General features: G+C 46.5%; 1 pseudogene; it reads right to left on the bottom strand.

Annotated features, from left to right (window-relative positions):
• Nucleotides 1–592: 592 nt before the first annotated feature.
• Nucleotides 593–752, bottom strand: LOC130278136 (U2 spliceosomal RNA; annotated as a pseudogene).
• Nucleotides 753–25269: the final 24517 nt, after the last annotated feature.

Genomic DNA, 25269 nt, shown 5'->3' with positions numbered 1-25269 from the left:
ATAGGAGAGAGGCCCCCAACATACCTACCCTTCACCTCCGGGCCAAAAGGTACCTGCGAGATTCCAGGTTCGATGTCCCTTTTCGCCAAAGCTACTAGGGGACCACAAATGCTCCTGGCATCCCCCTTGGCGTTAGCCAAGGTATCTGCCCGCAGAGCCGATAACGGTAGGTACCCTGCCAAAGCAGGAGTACCCGGGGTGTTTGTAGGGAGGTGCAGAACCTAATGGCCACACACACCTCCCCTAGACCGCCAGGAGGGACACCCAGAAGGGCTACCGCATCCTGACAAATCCTGTGGACACACAACACGCAAAAAGTGACAGAGAGACAAAAAAGAAAGAAATAAGTGAATGTGTGCAGATATACTGCCCGGACATCCGGCCGGATCTATAAAAATTTCTCTGATCCCAGCCAGAAGGCCGGGAATCAAGAGGTGAGTGCCACAAGGTGAAGAAGAGATTATGGTGCCCGTGCTTCAACTCAGTGAGTCCATCCTCCCAGTGAGTTTCGGCACCTGGGGGTCACCACTCCCCGAGGCACAAAAGTACCTCGGCTCTAGACCCTCTCAGCCTCATGGCGAGACCCGGAGGGAACAGGTCACATCGGGGCAGCCGTCGAGCTGATTCCTCAGAACCAGCCCCGGAAAGCCCTGGTACACCTGCATCCTCCATGCAGCACCCATCCCCACCAGCAATTAAACTGATAAGAACAGATACTACACTTGATCTTAGCCAAAAGGCCGAGAAGCAATGACCTACACAATATACTACTATATAGACCCACATGCTGGGAGTTGTAGTTTTTGTTTAGGACAGCTGCTGAGCCACAGGCCGTATCAGCGCATCCTGGGAGTTGTAGTTAGTCACTAACTGCAACTCCAGAATTTAATAAAAAAGCGATCAAAAAGTCACATAAAAAAATGATGCAAAAAAATGATCCCACATACAGGCCCATATAAGGAGAAATTAAAAAAGTTATAGGGCTCAGAATAGGACCAAATTTCCCCCGCATATGTGTATCCTGTGATGTCACGCATGTATAATTAATTATGCAAATGAGCATGGCCAGTATGTTTTTTGCAAGAAAGGTGGCAACCCTAGTCACGAAGCTTATTTAGTTTTTGGATTCCGAAATGACGGCGGTACACAGTGACCCAGCGCTGACATATTTGGTGTGATTTGCGCTGCTGGTATGTCAGCAGTGACTGTTCCATCTTCTCATCTTGTCACATAAGAGTCATGATAACATTTTGCTGATCATAGAGGGAAAAATACAGAACAACATTGTAAACATTGTATAAGACTGAATATTCATCCCACAGATAACACACAGCAGGGTCCCACTACAAATAGTAGGGCACAGCGTACAATGTAGTGAATCTTCTAGACAGGGGTCAAGTCCTAGAAAAAAAAGGGTGGGAACTCACCCAAGATTTCCATTCAGGGGCTTGTACTGCTAATGGGAATGGTGTTCCTGCTGTGGAAAAGTGCAGGAACTCAGTTCCCAGCATTGGCAGACATTAGAGATTGCGCTGGTGTCCGGCATTAACCTCTCAGATGGCATGATCAATACAGAGCACGGCATCTGCGGCAATGCGCACAAAAATAGATGATCGGATCGCCCGCGGCGCTGCCACGGGGAACCGATCATCTAAGGTGGCGGCCGGAGGCCCCCTCACCTGCCTCCAGCCGTCTCCTGGGGTCTTCTGCTTTGGTCTGAGATCGAGCAGACCAGAGCAGAAAATGACCGATAACACTGATCAGTGCTAATTCCTATACATAGCACTGAACAGTATTAGCAATCAACTGATTGCTATAAATAGTCTCCTATGGGGACATACAAAGTGTGAAAAAAAAAAAAAAGTAAAAAAATAAAAAAAATAAAAAGTGAAAAATCCCCATCCCTAATTAAAATGGAAATTGTCCCTTTTTTCCCATTTTACCCCCAAAAAGCGTAACATATTTTTTAAGAAACATATCTGGTATCGCCGCGTGCGTAAATGTCTGAACTACCAAAATAAAATGTTAATGATCCCATACGGTGAACAGCATAAACATTCGCTGTACATTTTATGGTAAAATGAGAGGTGTCATTACATAGTACAATTGGCCACGCAAAAAACAAGCCCTTATATGGGTCTGTAGATGGAAATATAAAAGAGTTTTAGATTTTTAGGATTTTAGAAGGAGAGGGGGAAAAAAAACGCAAAAATAAAATCGTCCTGGTCCTTAACTCCTTAACGACGCAGGACGTATATTTATGTCCTGCGCCGGCTCCTGCGATATATCGGGTCGGTCCGGCGGCCATCAACGGCCGGGACCCGCGGCTAATACAGGACATCACCAACCGCGGTGATGCCCTGTATTAAACGTTCTGATGCGGGGATCAAAGTTGAAACTGAAAGTATCCCGGCATCTCAGTCAGGCTGTTCGGGAGTGCCATGGCGTCCCGAACAGCTGACCGGACACCGGGAGAATGCCTCCTCGGGGTCCGATCGGCGAATGACTGCTCCGTGCCTGAGATCCAGGCAGGAGCAGTCAAGCTCCGATAACACTGATCAATGGCATGTTAATACACGCCAGTGATCAGTGTAAAAGATTAGTGTGTGCAGTGTTATAGGTCCCTATGGGACACTGCAAAAAAAAGTGTTAATAAATGTGATTTAACCCCTTCCCTAATAAAAGTTTGAATCACCCCCCTTTTCCCATAAAAAAAAAAAAACTGTGTAAGTAAAAATAAACATATGTGCGGTTTCCTGACCGGACCTAAAACCGTAGTATACTACGGTTTTAGGTCCGGTCAAAAATGAGCCGACCGGAGTCACCGTTTGACTCCGGTCGGCTCATTAAAGTAAATGGATTTCAGCGCTGGTTCGGCAGGAGTACGGGAGAGCCCGGTTTGCCCCTCCCCCAGCTGGATCCGGCAACAGTAACGTAAAAACGAGGTGTGAATGCAGCCTTACTGTAACTATAGAAGCAGAGAAAGAACCCAGAGTAAGGCTTTCCTCATACAATTTCAGTCTGGTATGTGATCATATCACAAGTTGAGTATCCCCTTGTACGCATCTTTGGCACAGTAAACATGTACACAGTATACAGTACACAGTATACATGTAGCTTTGGTGCAGCTGGACGATCAGAAACCTGAAGACAAATGCAGGTCTATTGACAAACATGCAAAGCTGAACCTAAACCGGGTGTAATTCTGATGTAAACTGTGCCAAAGCAGCATGTAGGATGCGTGCACACTGCCGGTGGATAGGTGGGAATAGGAGCTTATTTTGGTGATGCACCACCAACCACCAGTGTGTTTTCTTTTCTAGAATTTATGTTTTTTCAATAAAAAAAAAAACAACAAGTTTGGATCATTGAACTCTGTTGTTGTTCTTTCTTCTTTTAAAACAAAAGATGTTAATTAGTTATGGAAACTGTAGGAGTTTTTTTTCTTCTAACTTTAAACCTCAGTATTCTGATTTAATTGCTGTGCTGGCACAAAGTTGGCGTACATTACGGTTTTGGAACTCGGACTCAAAAAGGTTTGCCATCACTGTTATATAGGATACAATGTTACAGTGAGTGTGAGGCTTTCTTTTATATGCCTTAAAGGGGTTATCCAGGAAAAAACTTGTTTTTATATATCAACTGGCTCCAGAAAGTTAAACAGATTTGTAAATTATTTCTATTAAAAAATCTTAATCCTTTCAGTACTTATGAGCTGCTGAAGTTGAGTTGTTCTTTTCTGTCTAAGTGCTCTCTGATGACACGTGTCTCGGGAACTGTCGAGAGTAGAAACAAATCCCCATAACCCATACCAATCCGCAAACCTCTTCTACTCTGTGCAGTTCCCGAGACAAACAGAGATGTCAGCAGAGAGCACTGTTACCAGACAGAAAAGAACAACTCAACTTCAGCAGCTGATAATTATTGGAAGGATTAAGATTTTTTAATAGAAGTAATTTACAAATCTGTTTAACTTTCTGAAGCCAATATATATATATATATATATATATATATATATATATATATATATATAAACAACAACAAAAAACGTGGTCTCAAATGGCTGGAGGTGCTCAACCCCAAATGCAGTTGTGCATATATACTGGGGGAGCAGATCCTGCCCTTGTAGTCCATTGCTAGGGGCGATCCCCAGCATAAAAATGCATACAATGGAGGATGTCTGCAGCGGACTACAAGTGCCACAATAGAATCCTACACCAGATAAACGGTGTGGATGTGTAACAATTAGAATACAATACAGAAATGTAGGTGCACTACTGTGGTAGATGTATACAATGACATTGGCTAAGTGTGTAAACTCCATGGGGGAGATTTATCAAAACCTGTGCAGAGGAAAAGTTGCCCAGTTGCCCATAGCAACCAATCAGATCGCTTCTTTCATTTTGCAGAGGCCTTGTTAAAAATGAAAGAAGAGATCTGATTGGTTGCTATGGGCAACTGGGCAACTTTTCCTCTGCACAAGTTTTGATAAATCTCCCCACATGTGTTAATGCGCCTTGAACATTTTCCAGGCAGCATTAGGGTTGCACCTGTGAGGCCATGCACCTATATCAGCCAACTTGGGTGGGGCTTGTAGCCTTTCTCCCCCCTTCCATTGTATGTGTGCTCAGTCACGCTGGAGGGAACTGGGAGCAGGCTACATATATATAAAAAGTTTTTCCCTGAAATACCCCTTTAATATGTGTCAGTTTTTACTGCGTTTTTTGAATTCTGTTCATAAATTATTAGCCAAATCTTGTGATCACATGTGGTACAGAAAGTGATCGTGGACATGTGTGCTAATTTTTACACTGTTCTGACCAGTTATTTTAGAGAAAACTGTTTGCAAAATATTGCGCAATTCAATATGGCTGCCAAACCAGGTCATCATTTGTGGTACAGAATGTTATCACGAACACGTGTGCTAATTTTCACATTGTTCAGACCAAGAATTTAAGAAATCTATTTATGCAGAATATTGCGCAATCCAATATGGCCGTCAAATCTGGTGATCAATAGTGGTACAGAAAGTGACCAGAAACATGTGTGATAATTTTTGCACTGTTCTGACCAGTTATTTGGGAGAAAAGTATATTTGCAGAATATTGCGCATTCCAATATGGCGGCAAAACCATATGATCAAATGTGGTACTGAAGGTCATGACAAACGCTAATTTTTCACACGGTTCTGACCAGTAATTTTTAGAGAAAACGTTGTTTGCAGAATATTGCGCAATCCGATATGGCCACCAAATCTGGTGATTAATAATGGATAAGGGATAAGATGTCTGATCACGGGGGTCCCGCCCCTGGATCTCGGTTGTGGCACCCCAGACATCCGGTGCACAGAGCAAACTTCGATGACTGGTGATGCGGGGTGGAGGCCCGTCACGTCCCGCTCGTGACGTCATGGCTATGCCCCCTCAATGCAAGTCTACGGCCGTCACGCCCCCTCCCCTAGACTTGCATTGAGGGGGCGTTGCCGTGACGTCACGAGCAGGGCATGGCTGTGACATCATGAGCCTCCTGCGCTGAACCCAACGAACTCTAAACGAACACCGGGTGCAGCATGGAGAACGCGGGAATCCCCAGTGGTAGGACCCTCACGATCAGACATCTTGTCCCCGATCCTTTGGATAGTGGATAAGATGTCTAGAGGCAGAGAACCCCTAAGGACGAATAAAAGAAAATATGCACGCCTGTCACGGATTCCTTATCGGTGTTGGTCCCTGCTGTCTGGTCTTACTATTCTCTGTCCCGACACATAGGATATGCTGGTGCAGTCAGTCACTGGGAATATTCGGAGGCAGCATAGAGAATTTATAGAGTGCTGGGTGTGTGTGCGTGCTGCTGCTCCATTCCTTTGAGAAATCATTGTCCTTGGCTCTCAAGATCGATAGAGGTCCCACTTGTCGGACCTCCACTGGTCGGCTATCTCGAGATAACCTATTTAAATCAGCTAGGCTGGAAGTACATCTTTACAAAGTTTGGTCCCCATGTTTCCACTTCTGTCTGTCAGAGAATATTTTTCGACATAAATATGTCTTAGGGGACTCCATGAGACAAATGGGAGACAGTTATGTGCTGGCTTTTTGCAGGCCAACGAAAAAGTCTAGGATGGATTGTACAACAGTGAGTTCTTGCAGAGGAAGGATCACGTTCCACTGGAGAGGCGAAGAATGTGTATTATTCATCCAGTGACTATTGTACGTATACCTGAACTGGTTTCCTAGCAATGAAAGCGTTTCCGTTAGGCATTGAGGTATTATATTTTATTCAATCCAAACAATGTCTGTAAGAAAATGAATCATTTTTTTTTTTTAAAGAGAGAGATGTCAATGTTTTTAATTTTGTTTTATAATATTTTTTTTATTGTTACCATTCATCCTTTGTTTTATTGTCTAGATCAAGGTGACACACAATACTGTTCATACATCCTGTGCAGGAACTTTGACATAATGGTTCCATGGATTACACATATGTTGGCTAGATCACACTAAGCATGTGTGTAACATAAAGTACACTTCCTCTGTTATCAGTATAGAGTACGGCCAAGCATGGTCCCCAACAACAGTTTATATCAGTGCTAGAGCCATCAGTACCAACCGAATTGCCAACCTCACAAAGATAAATGCTATGTTCACCGTACACATTTACTGAATGCGATAGGAAAGCTCCTGGCATATGTGGTAAACCCCTGTTACCCAATGGAATGGTTTTGGGTTGGGGGCAGTTTTTTTCCCCCCAATGTAGCTGTCAGGATCCGGCTACTGTGAGGATACTGGTGGTGGATCCTCTGTGTCAGTGGGGTGATGACGTGGGCCGTAATAGGGGAACGGAGTCTAAGGGGTTACTGGTTTTCACCAGAGCCCGCCGCAAAGCGGGATGGACTTGCTGCGGCAGGTAACCCCCAGGTCGTTCCACCCGATAGCGACTCAAGCCCAACTGACGACTGAGATAGGCGCGGTACAAGGGATTAGGCAAGAGCAAGGTTGGACATAGCAGGAGGTCAGGGCAGGCAGCAAGGATCGTAGTCAGGGGCAACGGCAGAAGGTCTGGAACCCTGGCTTGGGACATACAAGGAAACGCTTTCACTGGCACAAGGGCAACAAGATCCGGCAATGCTGGGAAGGGGAAGTGAGGTAATATAGGCTAGGGCACAGGTGTATGCACTAATTGGGCCAGGTGCCAATCAGAGGCGCACTGGCCCTTTAAATCGCAGAGAGCCGGCGCGCGCGCCCTAGGGAGCGGGGCCGCGCGCGCCGGGACTAAACTGGCGGAGGACAGGTCGGGTAAGAAGACTGGGATGCTGACCCCGAGCCGACGCGTCCCACTTCGCGGGTCGCATCCCCGCCAGAGTCACTAATGCAGCGCTCCCGGTCAGCGGGTCTGACCGGGACGCTGCGACAAGGGGAAGGCTGCAAGCGCTCCGGGGAGGAGCGGGGACACGGAGCGCTCGGCGTAACAGTAGCATTCTGTAGGTTGGCATTTCTGAGGAAAGTTTGAGGCATTTATCTCTCATAGAATGCCAAAAATGTCTGGTAAATGTGGATCCTACCTGTCATCTTAATATCACCAATCCTTGTGGTGGCTGGAAGTGGTTGGGATGACAAAAACCACGGAGGCACCTGTTGTACACAGTTTACATAACTCACATTGACACTGGTGGAAGTTGTACATACAGTGAACTAAACAGTAGGTAGGATTATTTGGTAATACATTCCCTTTAGGTCTTTGCCCAGTGGATTCTATATTCTTCAATGGGATTCTGCTGCACTGTGCACACTGCTAAATTTTCGAAATTCAAATTCTGGACTCGGACAAAAAAATGAACATGCTCTTTTATGCTGAATCTGCTCAGGAATGCATTGCTATGAATATGGGGAGGTGCATGTCCGAGTGGTTCTACCAATGATTGATTCCGGCACCGCCTGCTGCACATAAAATGTCTGCCAAGAATTTCTCCACGTGGATATTCTGTAGTGTAAAAGGGGCCTTGGATTCTTACTCAACCAGATATTCCAGAGTCAGACTATAGAGGCTTAGAGGCGTACCATGTGATCAATACAGTTTGTCTTTAAAGCTTTTTATAAAGATTATCCTGTCTCTTAAATAAATAAATAAGTACTGCCGAAAAGGCTATAAAATAAAAATAAAGTACTCACCGCCACATTCTGTGATGCTCCGGTGGTCCCCAGTTTTTGCTTACAACAGCCATCACAAAGACTGGATAGACCGCCAGAGTATCCTTATTTACTGCTGTTTTTATTTTATTTATCTTTAGAAACCAGATAACACCTTGAAGTATCCTGTGTACGCCCCAGTTGGAATTGTGTTTGCTAAGCATTGTTCCCTTACTAAAAAAAAAAAAAAAAATTGGCACTAATCCTATCACGGGAGAGAAATTGGAAGCCAAATCTCATATTAAGCTGAACTTTGCAAAGAATCAGGATGGGAAACAACACTGCCCTGTATTTGTTCTCTTTATTTAACAATATTTCCCACATTGTGGCTATTAGCCAAAAAGAAAATGGCTTCTCCTATGAGTCTAAATTTTAAATCAATGAGTTACAAAAGCCTACGAATTGATGAACCTTTAATCTGTCACTATAAGACACTATAAGGTCCCATTCACACCATGTTATGGATCTTTATCATGGGTGTGCGTTGGATACCTTCAAAAAGATATTTCAGTTTATACCTTGGCCTACCTTTGCAGAATCCATAGACTTCAATAGATCAGATGTAGTCTACTAGTATCATTTGGTTTGCAGGATGCACGTGTAGTGTCCCCGCCCCAGTTTATTATTTGTAAGAAGGAGGTGGTAGGGCCCATTCAGATCTGCTTAAAAAAAAAACTAAATTAAAAAAGTCTTAATTTTTCTGCCATCAGTCTATTTTAGTCAAAATTAACCATCGCCTGACCGGAAAAAGTTATGGTAGTCAAATATATTGGATTGGTAGATGATAACTACAGGCAACAAAAAACCTTCAGTATCAAACACAAACAATGGAGGTAATTTGTTAGAGATTGGAAGATGCCCACAGCAGGCATGGAGTACATCCGCATCCACAGTTAAAACCATCCAAACCATTTGAAAATCATTGCCTCATGGTTTCCTGTGTCTAACACATTTCAAGCTGACGTGGCTTTTAGTCATAGTAGGATGCTTAAAATTTATTGGGAGGCACAGACAGATCTGACTGCTATGATTCAAATCAATTTTCTTTTGTGAATTAAAGGGGTATTACTGACATTTTTTATTTCTTTCCAACTAACCGTGCCCAGGCTGCTAATAAGTAGAAAAAATCTATACTTACCTTCCCCACTCCCCCACTGTCTCCATTCACACAGTGTCAGTCCCAGCTGTGCAGCACTTTTTTGTGTCTTTGGTCTTTGTAACAGTGACTGAGTTAGGACATCCCAGTGGGTGCTGATTGGCAGCGTGGGCAGTTCCTTTTGCCAATGCCATCACAAGGAAATGGTGCAGAGTGGGTCCCGCCACAGTGAGAACAGAGACGATGGGGGAGTGGAGAAGGTAAGTATAGTCTGTTTTTTAATTTACCAGTTAGTTAGGAAAAAATCTCTGGCATATCCCTTTAAATTAAATGTGATGGGATGTGAGAGGCCACACCACCCAACTAAGCCCTTCCCACATTTCCGGAACGTGAGGTGAGCTGTGCAAATTGGGAAAGTTGCATATTTTTACACAAAATGAGCCCTTGGGAAAAAAAACAAATGCAAGGTATTATTTTTTTTTACACCAATAAACTGGCTTCCATAACTTAATACAGTAAATCCCGCTAATCTTGTTTAAACTGCAGGACACCATTGTGAGATTGTGTCTTCCTTTTCTCTATAGCCTGTCCTAACCATTTGGTACTTTCTTCCATTCGGCTGACCCTCTGTATAGGTCACGGATAAGGACTGTCAATTATAGTTTAAGCAAACATCTCTGGGAATGCGATGCAACACAATATGGACTCTCCTTTCAACAGCTTTACAATGATGTCCACCCCCTGACAACAGATTCTTTCAAAGCGGGTAACATTATATAGTTCAGCGTTTGCCCAACTATTGAAACTCGTAGTGAAAGGTGATCTCGGCAAACTATGAAGTGTGTGTGTGATGAGGGTCATGGACTATAATAAAACAGTGCAAAAAACTAAAGAAGAAGTACAATGCATGGACCAGTAGTACAAGGCTTGGAAAAACAATGCAGTGTTTGTGACACTTTTTTAACAATTTTTTTTATCAACCAAAACCAGAAGTGGATTTAAAGAAAATGGGAAATATCCAGGAAGGACTATTAGGGGGAGATTTATCAAAACCTGTGCAGAGGAAAAGTTGCCCAGTTGCCCATAGCAACCAATCAGATCGCTTCTTCCATTTTTCACAAGCCTTTTCAAAAATGAAAGAAGCAATCTGATTGGTTCCTCTGGACAGGTCTTGATATATCTCCCCCTAAGGGAATTTCCGAGTCAGGGGCGGACTGACAGTTCGGGCACTAGGGCACTACCAGAGGGCCCAGGCCAAGAAGGGGCCCACCACTGCCAGCGCTTTTATTTTTTTGAACTCTAGCCAGTGGTATATTATGTCACTGTCACTTTATGAAAGCAAACGTGTCGCGCGCAGACCCCTCTGCTCAGACACTCCCTGACGTCAGCTGTTTTGGGAGAGAGAGGCCTGTTCTGTAAGTGATACCTGCTGCTGCATAAAGCAGGTTATCGGAGGTTCCTTACCGGTCTTTCTGGTGCTGTCCTGGCGGATCTGCTGCTGGGGACAACTATATGAGTTGTCATATAAAGAGCCTGGGGATCCTGTCCTGTCCCTGCTGCATGAAGTGGAGGATGGCGTGCTGGGCCTGAAAGAGTTATCTGGCTGCCCCTATGTTACTGTCCCCCCTCACCTAGTGGAACTACCCCATAACTTCCCCTCTCTGTGTACCTACTGCCCTCCTCTCTATCACCAACTGCCCCAAGCCCTGTGTTAATACCCCTCATTCCCTGTGAGACCCCATCCCTGTACCCTTAACCCACCCGCCACATTTAACCCCCTTGTACCCAAACTCTATGAAAACTACAGTGGAGCAAAAAAAAAGTATATATTTGTGAGGCAAAATTGAAATAAATAAATAAAAAATGGCAATTTTTTTTGGGAGGGGGCGGGGGGGGGGGATTCCATTTCAAAACAGTGCACTTCTGTAAAAATAACACATTACCTTTATTTTCTAGGTACCTACTTTGTAGAGTTTTTCCTTTTATTTTACTACTTTTAAAAAATTATTACTTTTTGTATGAAAATCAGTATTTTTAAATTTGTCCTTTTTTGATCCCTATGGCCCAGATTTATCAAACTATGTGAGAGAAAAACTGAGGAGATTTTTCCACAGCAACCAATCACAGCTCAGGTTTCATTTTACCACAGCTTGTTAGCTGAGATATGATTGGTTGCTGTGGAAAAATCTCTCCACTTTTTCTCTAACACAGTTTGATAAATCTGGGCCTGTAACTTTTTATTTTTCCGTATATGGGGATGTGTGAGGGTAATTTTTTTGCGCTGTGATCTGTTGTTTTTATCGGTTCCATTTTGTTTTGATGGGAATGTTTTTTATTACTTTATTGTAATTTTTTTCTGGTATATGAAGTTACCAAAAATACACAGATCTGGACTTTGTTATTTTTTACGTTTACGGCATTGACCGTGCGGTTTAAGTAACATTATATTTTAATAGTTCGGACACTTATGCAAGCATATATCACATGTTTTTTTCTTATTTTTAACATAATTTTATTGAAAAATGGGAAATGTATACATTTATTAACTTTTTTAACCCCTGGGTCCCCCCCTGTACCTATGTTCCATGAATTGTGTTAAATGCCTATGATAATTAATGAAAAGTGTATATAGTGTTAAGTACTGTTGTCATGTGTTGTAACCAAGGAAAGTACCAGTGACCATGTGACCTATAGAGTGACCATATAAACCCTGAGTGGAGCTAGTTCATTCTCTTTGCTCTTAGTCCAAGTCTTTGCTGAGTACAGTGAGGTCAAGTCCAGAGAGAGAGAGTGTCTGGTGTCCTGAGGAGGTCTGAAGCCTACCACGCAGCCACACATCCACTACCCCACAGGTGAATGTCAAAAGCTAAGCTACATACGGGCAGAGGCCGCTCTCTAATTAGGCGATATAGGTGGCCGCCTAAGACCTCGCGCTAAAGGGGGCCTCGCGGCCGCCTAAATCGTGTAGTTAAAGCAGTGATTTTGGCGACATTTTTTATTATTTTTTTCAAATGTCCCGCCCCGGCCTGCGCGCAGGTGGGGAAGGGAAGCCTGCGTGCGCACTGCGCACACAGCGTCCTCCTGCGTCCCCTGCGTGACCCTCCCCCTTGCGCTGCAGTGAGCCGAAAATGGTGCATTTGCGCCGGAATGCCGTGGAACTGCAAGCTGCGCGGGCCAGTGTGAGGTGAGATTTCCGAAGGTACCGTACCCTTTCCACCCCCCCCCCCCCCGTCACACATGTCCACCCCCACCCCCCCGTCAGCCATGTCCGCCTTGTCTACCTTCCTGTCCATCCCTGTCATCCATGTCCTACCCCCTCGGTCACCCATGTCTACCCCCCCTGTCACCCATGTCTAGCCCCCCTCAAACCCCCGCCAGTCCAGTGTGTTTCCCAACCAGGGTGCCTCCAGCTGTTGCAAAACTACAACTCCCAGCATGTCCGGACAGCCTAAGTCTGTCCAGGCATGCTGGGAGTTGTAGTTTTTCAACAGCTGGAGGCACCCTGGTTGGGAAACACCGATCCAGTCCATACTCATCCCACACCATGGCCAGTTAGGATGTCAGGTGTGTACACTGTCTGTAATAATGTTATAAAACATGTTCACCCTCCTGTCACCCATGTCTACCCCCCTGTCACCCATGTCCACCCCCCTGTCACCCATGTCCACCCCCGTCACCCATGTCCACCCCCTGTCACCCCTGTTCACCCTCCTGTCACCCCTGTTCACCCTCCTGTCACCCCTGTTCACCCTCTGTCACCCATGTCCACCCCCCTGTCACCCATGTACACCCTCCTGTCACCCCTGTTCACCCTCCTGTCACCCCTGTTCACCCTCCTGTCACCCCTGTTCACCCTCCTGTCACCCCTGTTCACTCCCCTGTCACCCATGTCCACCCTCCTATCATCCCGTCACTCATGTCCACCCTCCTGTCATCCATGTCTGCCTTGTCCACTCCCCTGTCACCCATGTTTTACCCCCGTCTACCCCCGTAGTCTACCATGTCACCCATGTCCACCCTCCTGTTCACCCATCTGTCCCTTTGCTACCCCAGTCCACCCCTCTGTCACTCCTGTCCCTCTTTTACCCCCTTGTCACCCTTGTCCACCCCTCTGACCCCCTGTCTCCCATGTCCACCCTCCTGTCATCCATGTCCACACCCCCATCCAACCCTCTGTCACCCCTGTCCATCCCTGTCACCCATGTTCACCCTCCATTGTCCACCCCCCTGACCACATCCTTGTCACCCATGTCCACCCCCTATTCACCCCTCTGTCCCCCCTGTCCACCCCTCTGTTACCACCTTGTCACTCCTGTCCACCCCTCTGTCACCACCCATGTTCACTCTTCTACACCCATCTGTCACCCTTGTACATCTCCCTACACCCCTCTGTACACTCCTCTACACCCCTCTGTCACCCATGTACACTCCTCTACACCCCTCTCTCACCCATGTGCACTCCTCTACACCCCTCTGTCACCCATGTACACTCCTCTACACCCCTCTGTCACCCATGTACACCCCTCTACACCCATCTGTCACCCATGTACACTCCTCTACACCCCTCTGTCACCCATGTACACTCCTCTACACCCCTCTGCCACCCATGTACACTCCTCTACACCCCTCTGTCACCCATGTTCACTCTTCTACACCCCTCTACACCCATCTGTCACCCATGTACACTCCTCTACACCCCTCTGTCACCCATATACACCCCTCTACACCCATCTGTCACCCATGTACACTCCTCTACACCCCTCTGTCACCCATGTACACTCCTCTACACCCCTCTGTACACCCCTCTGTCACCCATGTACACTCTTCTACACCCATCTGTACACCCCTCTGTCACCCATGTACACTCTTCTACACCCCTCTGTACACCCCTCTGTCACCCATGTACACTCCTCTACACCCCTCTGTCACCCATATACACCCCTCTACACCCATCTGTCACCCATGTACACTCCTCTACACCCCTCTGTCACCCATGTACACTCCTCTACACCCCTCTGTACACCCCTCTGTCACCCATGTACACTCTTCTACACCCCTCTGTACACCCCTCTGTCACCCATGTACACTCTTCTACACCCCTCTGTACACCCCTCTGTTACCCATGTACACTCTTCTACACCCCTCTGTAACCCATGGAAAAAAAAAGTTTGGCGCCTAATAGGTTTGTTTTGCAGGTTTAACGGTGAAGAATTGTGTAAGGAAGAAATCGTGATGATGGCCCGGACCAAATGGAGAAGAGAAGGCAACGAAGCAAATTAAAGAAGACGTCATTGGTGAGTTGCTGTATAAAGCAGCACTTTAAACTACATACCCACTGATAAATAGATATAGTGCATTGCGGTTTTTTTTATCGCGCTTGGGGGGCCTCAGATATATTTTTGCCTAAGGCCTCAAAAAGTCTAGAGCCGCCTCTGCATACGGGGGAAGTCTGTCTAGTCCGTCCCAGTCAAGTCAGTCAAGATCAGTCTGTGTCAAGTCAGTGTGGGCCTGCATCAAATTGTCCAAGTCCACTACAAGTCCCAGCGAGCCCTGAGATCTCTGAAGTCACTGGTCACCTCCGTGGGCCTGGCTAAGCTGTTAAGTCTGTTACACTTGTCTAAATCAGTAAAGCTGCCGTTGTTCCATAACTTGGCGTCGGAGTCATTATTTGCCCCGTGCCTAGCCCAGGATCCAGCGGTATACCTTCGGGTGGTGAAGAGGTTAAACCACGCCCTTGCATCATGAACACAATGGGTTAATGCCATCTGCCCCTAGGGTAATTCCATCTGCCCTCATCACACCCTCACCACAACTTTTAGCGCTTTATGCAAAAAGTAGCCCCCCCCTGTCTGAACTGTGTTCAGTATTACAGAGTAAAATGCACGAGTGTGCAACAAAAATTGCACCAGAAAGTGTACGGGCTTTATTAGTGAAAAGTGTTTATTCCGAGGCGCTTGTGAAATAGAGGGGGAGGTGAAGAAAAGTCTGTTATCTGCCAATGTGAACTGCGTAAAGTCTGTACCTGAAAGTCTTAATCTGGTCTGGTGTTTCCCACGTGCGCGTGCAATCGTAGCTCCGCCCCCGTCAGTCCCCAGGGGTGATGCCTCTTCAATCCAGCGAGGAGGAAACAAAGAGCCGCCCTGTGTTGCACAGGGGAAGATTTTTCTGATCGGACCTAAACAGGAAGTTCCCTGGGCACAGCCATATTGTAGGTAACGGCTGCTGCGCTTGTCTCCGGCTGTCACCCACACAGCCACGCTACATCGCAGGCTCTGTAAACACCACCGATCACCAGTACAAAGTCTTTGGTGCCTGAATTTATCACTACTGTCTGCTGACCTCCAGCGGCGAGGTCATCACCTGCTCCATTAGCCAGGGTCCTGCCCCCCCTGCCTCCAGCCAGCATCAACAGTCCTGGTGTTTCTATGTCTAATGGACAGATTTATTGATGGAGCCCATTAGAAGTGGGTCAAGGCCCAATTGAGAATGTTAGCAGTCCAAAACCCCCACATGTCATTTCCTGGCTATCCAAGAGACTGAGTCTGAGACTGCGTTAGAGAAAAATTGTACTCCCCTTGCACTCGTTCAAGAGCCACTGGGGGCAGTAGCCAGGCCTATACCGTTACAGTCCTCTTTCCCCGCCCCAGTGCAACCCACTTTGCCAGTCACTGCAGCCTTAGGTCTACAGAGCGTTAGGCAGGACATTGAGCAATTGACCAGACTGCTTCATCTGACCTTGAACCACCCTTGCCTAGGAAACCTGCCCCTGCTCCCAGCAATCCCAAATACCGTAATTCTCCACACAATAGATATTGGGGGACTCAGAGACCTTTCTACACCTATTGTAACAAGCCTGTCCATTGGAAAATGCTGTCCTGGGATTTAAATGGATTCACCCTGAAGTCGAGGAAAACAGTCACCAGGTCCAAACCCCGAACGACCTAAATCAGGACTCTCACTTTATGTCGCCTCTTTCCCCTTTATAAACGTTATTGTGGAAGGTGTGCCTTTAGAGGCATTAATAGATACAGGGACAAAGTGTCTACCATATCTAAACTGGTTTTCTATCAACATTGGGATGCTAGTTTATTGTGTGTGCCTGATGATGTTAATTTCAGAGTAGTTGCAGGCTGCTCCCAGTATCCATGTCTGGGGACTGGTTGCCCATAACCAGTCCCCAGACATGAATACTGGGAGTCAACTATTCAATTGGGAGAGCATGTACTTAGCGGGCAGGGAGTGATTATAACTAATGTGACAAATAAGGGTTCTGCTGAGTTTATATTGGGGATGAACATAATGGAAAATTGTTTCACTGAGATACAAAATGCCTTGCATACCTCTCTTCCCTATATGTCCCCTTTAGACCAGCGGGCTGCGCAGCACCACTTGAAAGTTCTACAGGCAGAGCAGAAGTTTGCCAACAAGCAAGGTGAAATCTGCAGAGTACAAGTTCAAGATATCAGGTCGGTGACCTTACAAACCAACACTGAAACCATCATCTGGTGTCGTGCATGTCCCAGAGTCAAGAATGGGGACTATCAGACCCTGCTGGAACCTATGCAGTTGGAAGATCATCCTATCGCCTGAGCTGCGAGAAGTCTCGTCACTGTCACCAACGGGAGAGTCCCGGTGTGGTTAGTAAAAGTGTCTGATTCTGCTACTGTCTTACCCAAATACACTTCATTGGCTCAGTTGTACCTCCTAGAGTCGAAAGACATTGTGGTAGAACGTCTGGTGGCCGGACAGCGTGACGCTTGAGTTACCGATGTATCCAGTGCTAACCCCCCAGAGCCCTGGTGGGAACAGCTCCAGGTGGGGGGACGAAACTACCCCAAGGTACCAAGTCAATGGAGTCATCAAGGTCGCCAAAAGGTATCATGAAGCTTTCAGCAAAAACCCCACAGACTTCGGGAAGACTTCGATGATCAAGCACCGTATCCTCACAGGTGACAGCTCGCCTATCAAGGAGAGACACCATCCAGTCGCGTCAGGAATGTATCAGACTGTCAAGAAGATGCTGGCTGATATGAAAGAAGTGGACGTGATACAAGAAAGTCAGAGTCCCTGGGCGGCACCACTTGTCCTGGTCAAGAAGAAAGACGGAACCATCTGCTTCTGTGCTGTCTACAGGAAACTGAACAATGTCATGCATAAGGACGCTTATCCTTTGCCAAGAATTGAGGAGCCGCTTACTGCCCTCGGGTCTGCTGCTTACTTCTCTACCCTGGATTTGATCAGCAGGTACTGGCAAGTGCCCATAGCCATGGAAGACCGGTAGAAGACTGCTTTTGTGACACCCATGGGGTTGTTTGAGTTTAAAAGTATGCCGTTTGGGCTATGTAATGCCCCTGCTACGTCACAGCGTCTGATGGAAAGGTGCCCGGGTCATCTGAATTTCCAAAGTGTCTTATTGTATCTGGACAATGTCATCGTGTATTTCAAGTCTTACCAGGAACACCTCAGTCATCTGTCAGATGTCTTTCAAGTCTTGGTCAAGCATGGGTGGAAGATCAAACCATCAAAGTGTCACTTTGCTCAAGCCTCAAGTCCAGTACCTGGGTCACGTTGTCAGTGCAGAGGAAGTTCAGCCAAATCCTGAGAAGGTAGATGCTGTCAAGAACTGGCCTACCCCACGCATAGTAAAGGATGTCAGGAGCTTCCTGGGATTTGCTGGCTAATACTGCTGCTTCATCCCACACTTCACCCAGATTGCAGAACCCCTCAAAGCTGTCCTCCAGGGTATGGCAAAGGAGAATTACAATGGAAGACTACTTATTGATTGGGCCAAAGAGCAAGAGACAGCGTTCCAAGCTCTTAAAGGCTGCTGACAGAACCCCCCATCTTGACGTATCCAGACTACAGTCAGCCGTTCCGGCTATATACTGATGCCAATTTTGAAGGTCTGGAAGCTGTCCTGTCCCAAGTTCAGGATGGAAAAGAGAGAGTGATTGCCTACGCCAGTCGTAACCTGCGAGGAGCAGAGAAGAATGATGCCAATTACTGCTCATTCAAATTGGAAATTCTCGCCCTGGTATGGGCCATGACAGAAAAGTTCAAAGATTATTTGGCTGCCACGCCATTTACTGTCTACATGGACAATAACCCGCTGGCTTGCCTGAACACTGCCAAGTTGGGTGCCATTGAACAGCGTTGGGATTCAAGATTAACTAATTACAGCTTCACCCTCAAGTACAGAAGCGGCAAGTCAAACGTCAATGCTGATACACTGTCTCGGATGACCCCTGGAGAAGAACCCCCTTCAAAGACGTGTGGAAAGACGTGGAGATGCCCCCATTTTATCAACGGTTTGTGAACCAGAATGTTGTGACCGCCCTCATGGACGGTGAGCCAAGGTCCGAAAAGGTTAAAGAAGACCTGTACACCTGGAAGACTCTCCAAGATGAAAGTCGAATTATGGGGGATCTGTTGGACTACCTTCTGGTGAAAAAGGTACCAACCCATCTATGCCAGGCCCAGTTTGACTACAAGTTGAAGCGCCTGTGGCGACAGAGAAAGCGACTGTTTGTGCACAAAGGACTGTTGTACCAAAATTCTATGGATCTGGTTTCTGGTGATCAACTTCATCAGATTCTGGTTCCCCGAAGAGATGCGACGATGGTCCTCAACGCATATCATGACCAGTCGGGACACTTTGGAGTCCACAAGACCGAAGTCATTGTCAGGCAAAGGTTCTAATGGATTGGAATGCGGAGCGGCATTGAGAAATGGTTCTGTCTGTAACGTCATCAAATACGCAAATACGCCAGAGCACCCCTCCACTCCATCCAGAGTGACAGACCCAATAAGTTGGTTGTGCTAGACCATATGAAGTTGTCTCCTACCCAGTCTGGGTATACCTATGCTCTCACCATGGTGGATCATTACTCCAAGTGAGTTGTCGTGGTACCTGTCAAAGATCTCATAGCCAAAACAACATCCCAGATGTTCTACTCTAAATGGGTGCAAACCTTTGAATGTCCTGAGTCTTTCCTAACTGACCGTGGAACGGTCTCTGAGGCCCAACTCTTTCAAGAACTATGTCAATTCCATGACTGCAAGAAACTCCAAACCACCACCTATCACCCTGAGGGGAATGGGCTCTGTGAGCACATCAACCAAGTCTTTATCCATATGCTGCCTCTGTGTCAAGGCAAGAAGAATGGCCCAGGCTATTGCCCGACTTACTAGAGATTTACAACTATACAATACACTGCTCCACTGGGTACACCCCCTTCTATCTGGTGATGGGACGAAACGGGCAACTGCCTAAAGACCGGACGTTCGGGTTACAGGCTCCAATCAACAATTCTCCACAAGAATCCCTCGAGTGGGTCTCTGACCATCAGAGAAGAATTCAAGAGGCCAAAGAGATTGACAGTAAGAAAATGGGCGAGGCCCGACAAAGGCAACAAGATGATTACAACTGCCATGCCTCAGCCAAACCACTCCAGGTGGGCGACAAAATATGACTATGGAAGTTCTCAAGAACCCATAAATTGGATTCCATCTGGGAGACAGAACCCTACACGGTGACGGCTATACCCTATCCAGAGTCCGATGTGTATGAAGTCCAGAAACCTGGGCATGATCCACAAGTCATCCACCGAAATCGTATCAAGATCTGTCTTAAAGAATATTTACCCGTACTCCCACCGCCACCTCCTCCAGATGTCAGACCTGCGAAGGAGTATGTTTCTGGCGAAGTGATCCACCCATCCATGGATTTCCCTATGTTCTCTCAAAGTCAGCCAACATTCTTCTGTTTGCCTCCAACTCCGGGACTAATCCAATCAACGTTAGTCAATACGCTAGTCCCTGCTCTATCACCGTTGGCTCCAGCTTATACACCTGTCTCCAGAGTGCCAGCAATGGCTCCAATCTCTCCAATACAAGTGCCAGCGGTTCCGATTCCAACAACTCCTGAGCAAATTCCAGCTCCAGTATTTGCCGAAGAAGAGCCTGCTGGAGTTCCCGATGTTCCATTGGTTTCTAGCTCCCCAGAGGTGGTGTTGCGCAGATCCCAAAGGTCCACACAGGGACAGTTACCTGCAAGATATAGGTAGTAACAATGCCCTTGTACAAAAGTTATCCACTCCATAGTATACTAATGTCTAGTTAGTGTAGCATAATCACTTCTGATGTTATTTCATGTACAGTTAGTCAGTAATGTACATGGCGCTTATGTGTCTAACACAGTCAAAAATTACATGTTTAGTCAGGACTGTAGCCATAAAGTCATTATAGTCAGTCCACAATAGTCGTCAAATGTTTCATCAAATGTCTAATGTCTATTGTTTCCTGTCCATCGTGTACAGGGTGCTCTTGTGGCCAGAGAGTTCTCCTTGAGGTATAAGTAATATGTACAGTGACAGAGCTACTGTGTATATAGGTAATATTGTAATATGTTGTCAGAAAATGTGTATTTACTTGTATAATTTTATGGGGAGAAGTACTGTAGCTATAGCCGAAAGGCCCCATTAGCCCAGGCATTCGGGTAGAAAGCCTCCGGCAGCCCGATCCTAACTCATCCTTATTCTACTGCAAGCAGTTATAAGTCCAAAAAAGTTCCCATACGTTTTCCTCTTATTCTCCCAGTTCTTAATACCCTCACAAAATGGAGCATGTATGGACATTAAGCATAATGCCACATGGACTCTTCCCCAGTTTATTTGTTCACCATCCCTGTGAAGGACATTTCTGACATGCCCCAGGAACTGTTTGTTGCTATCACCAGGTCTCAGTGGCCACTTCATGTTCGTCCGCCCTCCAGGACTAGGCGCCGAGGACAGCTGTTGTTAAGAGGGGGAGTTTGTGGTGGCCCAGTACAGGAGTTGCACCCTGGTACCTTTGCTGCCCTGTGAGGCAGACTCCATTCACTGACCCCTGGGTCCCCCCTGTACCTATGTTCCGTGAATTATGTTAAATGCCTATGATAATTAATGTAAAGTGTATATAGGGTTATGTACCTTTTAAGTACTGTTGTCATGTGTTGTAACCAAGGAAGGTACCAGAGACCATGTGACCTATAGGGTGACCTATGGGACCCCTCTTGAGTCTACCCCATATAAACCCTGGGTGGAGCTAGTTCAGTCTCTTTGCTCTTAGTCCAAGTCTTTTCTGAGTACAGTGAGAGAGTGTCTGGTGTCCCAAGGAGGCCTGAAGCCTACCACGCAACCACACATCGACAAGTCCACTACCCCACAGGTGAACGTCAAAACCTGGTAAGCTACATAAGGGGTGAAGTCTGTCTAGTCAGTCTCAGTCAAGATCAGTCTGTGTGAAGTCAGCGTGGGCCTGCATCAAATTGTCCAAATCCACTACAAGTCCCAGCGAGCCCTGAGGTCTCCGAAGTCACTGGTCACTTCTTTGAGCCTGGTTAAGCTGTTAAAGGGGTACTCCGGTGGAAAACTTTTTTTTTTTTTTTTAAATCAACTGGTGCCAGAAAGTTAAACAGATTTGTAAATTACTTCTATTAAAAAATCTTAATCCTACCAGTACTTATTAGCTACTGAATACTACAGAGGAAATTCTTTTCTTTTTGGAACACAGAGCTCTCTGCTGACATCATGAGCACAATGCTCTTTGCTGACGTCCCTTTTCATTTTAAGAAGTGTCCAGAGTAGGAGAAAATCCCAATAGCAAACATATGCTGCTCTAGACAGTTCCTAAAATGGACAGAGATGTCAGCAGAGAGCACTGTGTTCCAAAAAGAAAATAATTTCTTCTGTAGTATTCAGCAGCTAATAAGTACTGGAAGGATTAAGATATTTTAATAGAAGTAATTTACAAATCTGTTTAACTTTCTGGCACCAGTTGATTTAAAAATAAAAAAAATAAAAAAAATAAAAAGTTTTCCACCAGAGTACCCCTTTAAGACTGTTACACCTGTCTAACTCAGTAAAGATGCCGTTTTTCCGTAACTTGGCGTCGGAGTCATTATTTTCCCCCGTGCCTAGCCCAGGATCCAGCGGTATACCTTCGGGTGGTGAAGAGGTTAAACCATGCCCTGGCGTCACAAACATAAGGGGTTAATGCCATCTGCCACTAGGGTAATTCCATCTGCCCTCATCATACTCTCACCACAGGAGAATATTACATGCAAAATTTAGATTGCATACACTGAACAGCACAACATTGATCAGTGTTATCAGTGCTCCATTAATGCAGGCTGCCTTGGCCTCCTGCACTGAGGATTAATTAAACAGCATGTAGTGAGGTAAGGGACTTCAACCCATCCTCTCAGCTGAATGGGATCACAACGCAAAAAATTAGCCCCCATACATCGCTGTTTACAGAACAATAAAAGTGTTATAGGGGTCAGATGAGGACTCTTTTAACCACATAAAAAAAAAACTATATAAATTGGATGTCTTTGTAATCATATGGACCTACAGAATAAAAAGAACATATAATTGTATCCGTAAAGGGCACTGTGTAAAAACAAAAAAAACAAAAGTTTGCAAAATTGCGTGTTTTTTTTTTTTTTTCAGTTTCACCCCACAAATATTAAGTTTTTTTGCTTTTGTGATAAAATGAGCGAAGTCATTACAAAGTTTATTTGGTGGAGCAAAAAACAAGTCTCATATGGGTCTGTAGGTAGAAAATTGCAAGAAACATAGAATGTGTCAGCAGATAAGAACCATTTGGCCCATCTAGTCTACCCTATCAATAGTCCCTGGCGCTATCTTATATGAAGGATAGCCTTCTACCTATCCCATGCATGCTTAACCTGTTCGGAACCATGGGTGTATGGATACGCCCTTGCGTCCTGGTACTTAAAGGGGTATTCCGGGAATTTTTTTTTATTTGACTATGCTACAGGGGCTGTAAAGTTAGTGTAGCTCATAATATAGTGTCTGTACCTGTGTGTGATGGTTTTCTCACAATTCTTCTGTGATTTTCAACTCACTACAGTGGTCCCTTAACATACGATGGTAATCCGTTCCAAATGAACCATCGTTTGTTGAAACCATCGTATGTTGAGGGATCCGTACAATGTAAAGTATAGGAAACTGTACTCACCTGTCCCTGCCGCTCCGGACCCGTCACCGCTGCCCTGGATGTCGCCGCGTCCCCGTGGTGTCCCCGATGCTCCGGACATCTCTGCTTCCCCGGGATCCTCGTACTCCGCTCTCCGTCGCCGTCATCATGTCATTACGCACGCCGCTCCTATTGGATGACGGGACGGCGTGAGCGCGACGTGATGACGACGAAGGAGAGCGCCGGCAATGGAGGGGATCGTGAAGATGATGCTCCGGAGCCCCGAGGACAGGTAGGAGACCATCACCGGGGCACCGTAAACCAGTGGCGTTGCGACCGGGGTGTGGGGGGGTGCGGCCCGCACCAGGTGACATCATCCTGATGGGGTGACATCAGGTACGCCCCCGGTCCTCTGTTGTCTCTGTACTAGCACCCCCCCGTCATCACTTGCGCTGTCTCTGTAATAGCACCCCCCCCCGTCCTCACTTGCGCTGTCTCTGTACTAGCACCCCCCCGTCCTCACTTGCGCTGTCTCTGTACTAGCACCCCCCCGTCATCACTTGCGCTGTCTCTGTAATAGAACCCCCCCCGTCCTCACTTGCGCTGTCTCCGTACTAGTAGGACCATCCCCCCCCTTCACCTGTACAGTGAACCGGCCTGCGCCCCCACGTCTTCTGTTGCGCCGGCCTGACGTGCCTCCGAAGGGCCGCGCAGGAGGACATGACGTCACTCGCAGAGCACCCGGAGAGAGAGAGCGCTGCGCTGGATGGGTGAGTGAGTGTGTGTGTGTGTCTCTGTCTGTGTGTGTGTGTGACTCTGTGTGTGTGTGTGTGACTGTGTGTGACTCTGTGTGTGTGACTCTGTGTGTGTGTGTGACTGTGTGTGTGTGACTCTTTGTGTGTGTCTCTCTGTCTGTGAGTGTGTGTCTCTCTGTGTGTGTGACTGTGTGTGACTGTCTGTGTGTGTGTCTCTCTGACTGTGTGTGTGTGTCTCTCTCTCTCTATCTATCTGTGTGTGTGTCTCTGTGTTGTGTGTGCGTGTGTGTGTTTTTTTTGTGTGGGGGAAGGGGGGGGGGTAGCTTGAACCAGCGATCTAATGCGGGGAGACTTTGACCTATTGTGGGGAACATGCAAGGGAACCTGCGGCCTAATGGGGGGAAACTACTACCAAATGTAGGGAATCTATGCTACCAAATGTGGGGAAACTGCTACCTAATGTTGGAAAACTGCTACCTAATGTGCGAAAGCTGCTACATAATGTGGGAAAACTGCTACCTAATGTGGGGAATCTGTGCTACCTAATGTGGGGAAACTGCTACCTAATGTGTGGAATCTGTGCTACCTAATGTGGGGAATCTGTGCTACCTAATGTGGGGAAATTACTACCTAATGTGGGGTAACTGGTACCAAATGTGGGGAATCTATGCTACCTAATGTGGGGAAACTGCTACCTATCTAATGTGGGGGAACTGCTACCTACCTTAAGTGGGGGAACTGCTGCCTACCTAATGCTCCCCACTGGCAGTAGCACCCTCATCATCCACCAGCAAACCCCCCCCCAGCAGCAGCACCTCCATCAGCAGATCCTGATGGTGGATGAGTGGGGTGCTCCTGCCAGGAGGATGATCCTGCCGATGGATGATGGGGGTGATACTGCCAGGGGGGATGGCCAGTAGCACCCTCATCATCCTCCAGCAACACCCCCCAGTACTAGCACCCCCATCATCCACTAGCAACACCACCAGATTTATATTCAGAGGGTACAGTATGTGGCTGTATTATATTCAGAGGGTACAGTATGCGGCAGATTTATATTCAGAGGGTACAGTATGTGTTGGTATTATATTCAGAATGTACAGTGTGTGGTAGTATTATATTCAGTGGGTACGGTGTATGGAAGGTTTATAATTCAAGAGTATAGTGTATAGTAGTATTATATTTAGAGGATACAGTGTCTGGCAGGTTTATAATAATTATTGTTTTCATATAGAGGATGAGAATGCGCTGA

The sequence above is a fragment of the Hyla sarda genome, chromosome 6 (genome assembly GCF_029499605.1).
Source record: "Hyla sarda isolate aHylSar1 chromosome 6, aHylSar1.hap1, whole genome shotgun sequence".
Classification (NCBI taxonomy): domain Eukaryota; kingdom Metazoa; phylum Chordata; class Amphibia; order Anura; family Hylidae; genus Hyla; species Hyla sarda.
Note: the sequence above shows the minus strand (reverse complement) of the source record. Positions and strands in the feature narration are given on the sequence as shown.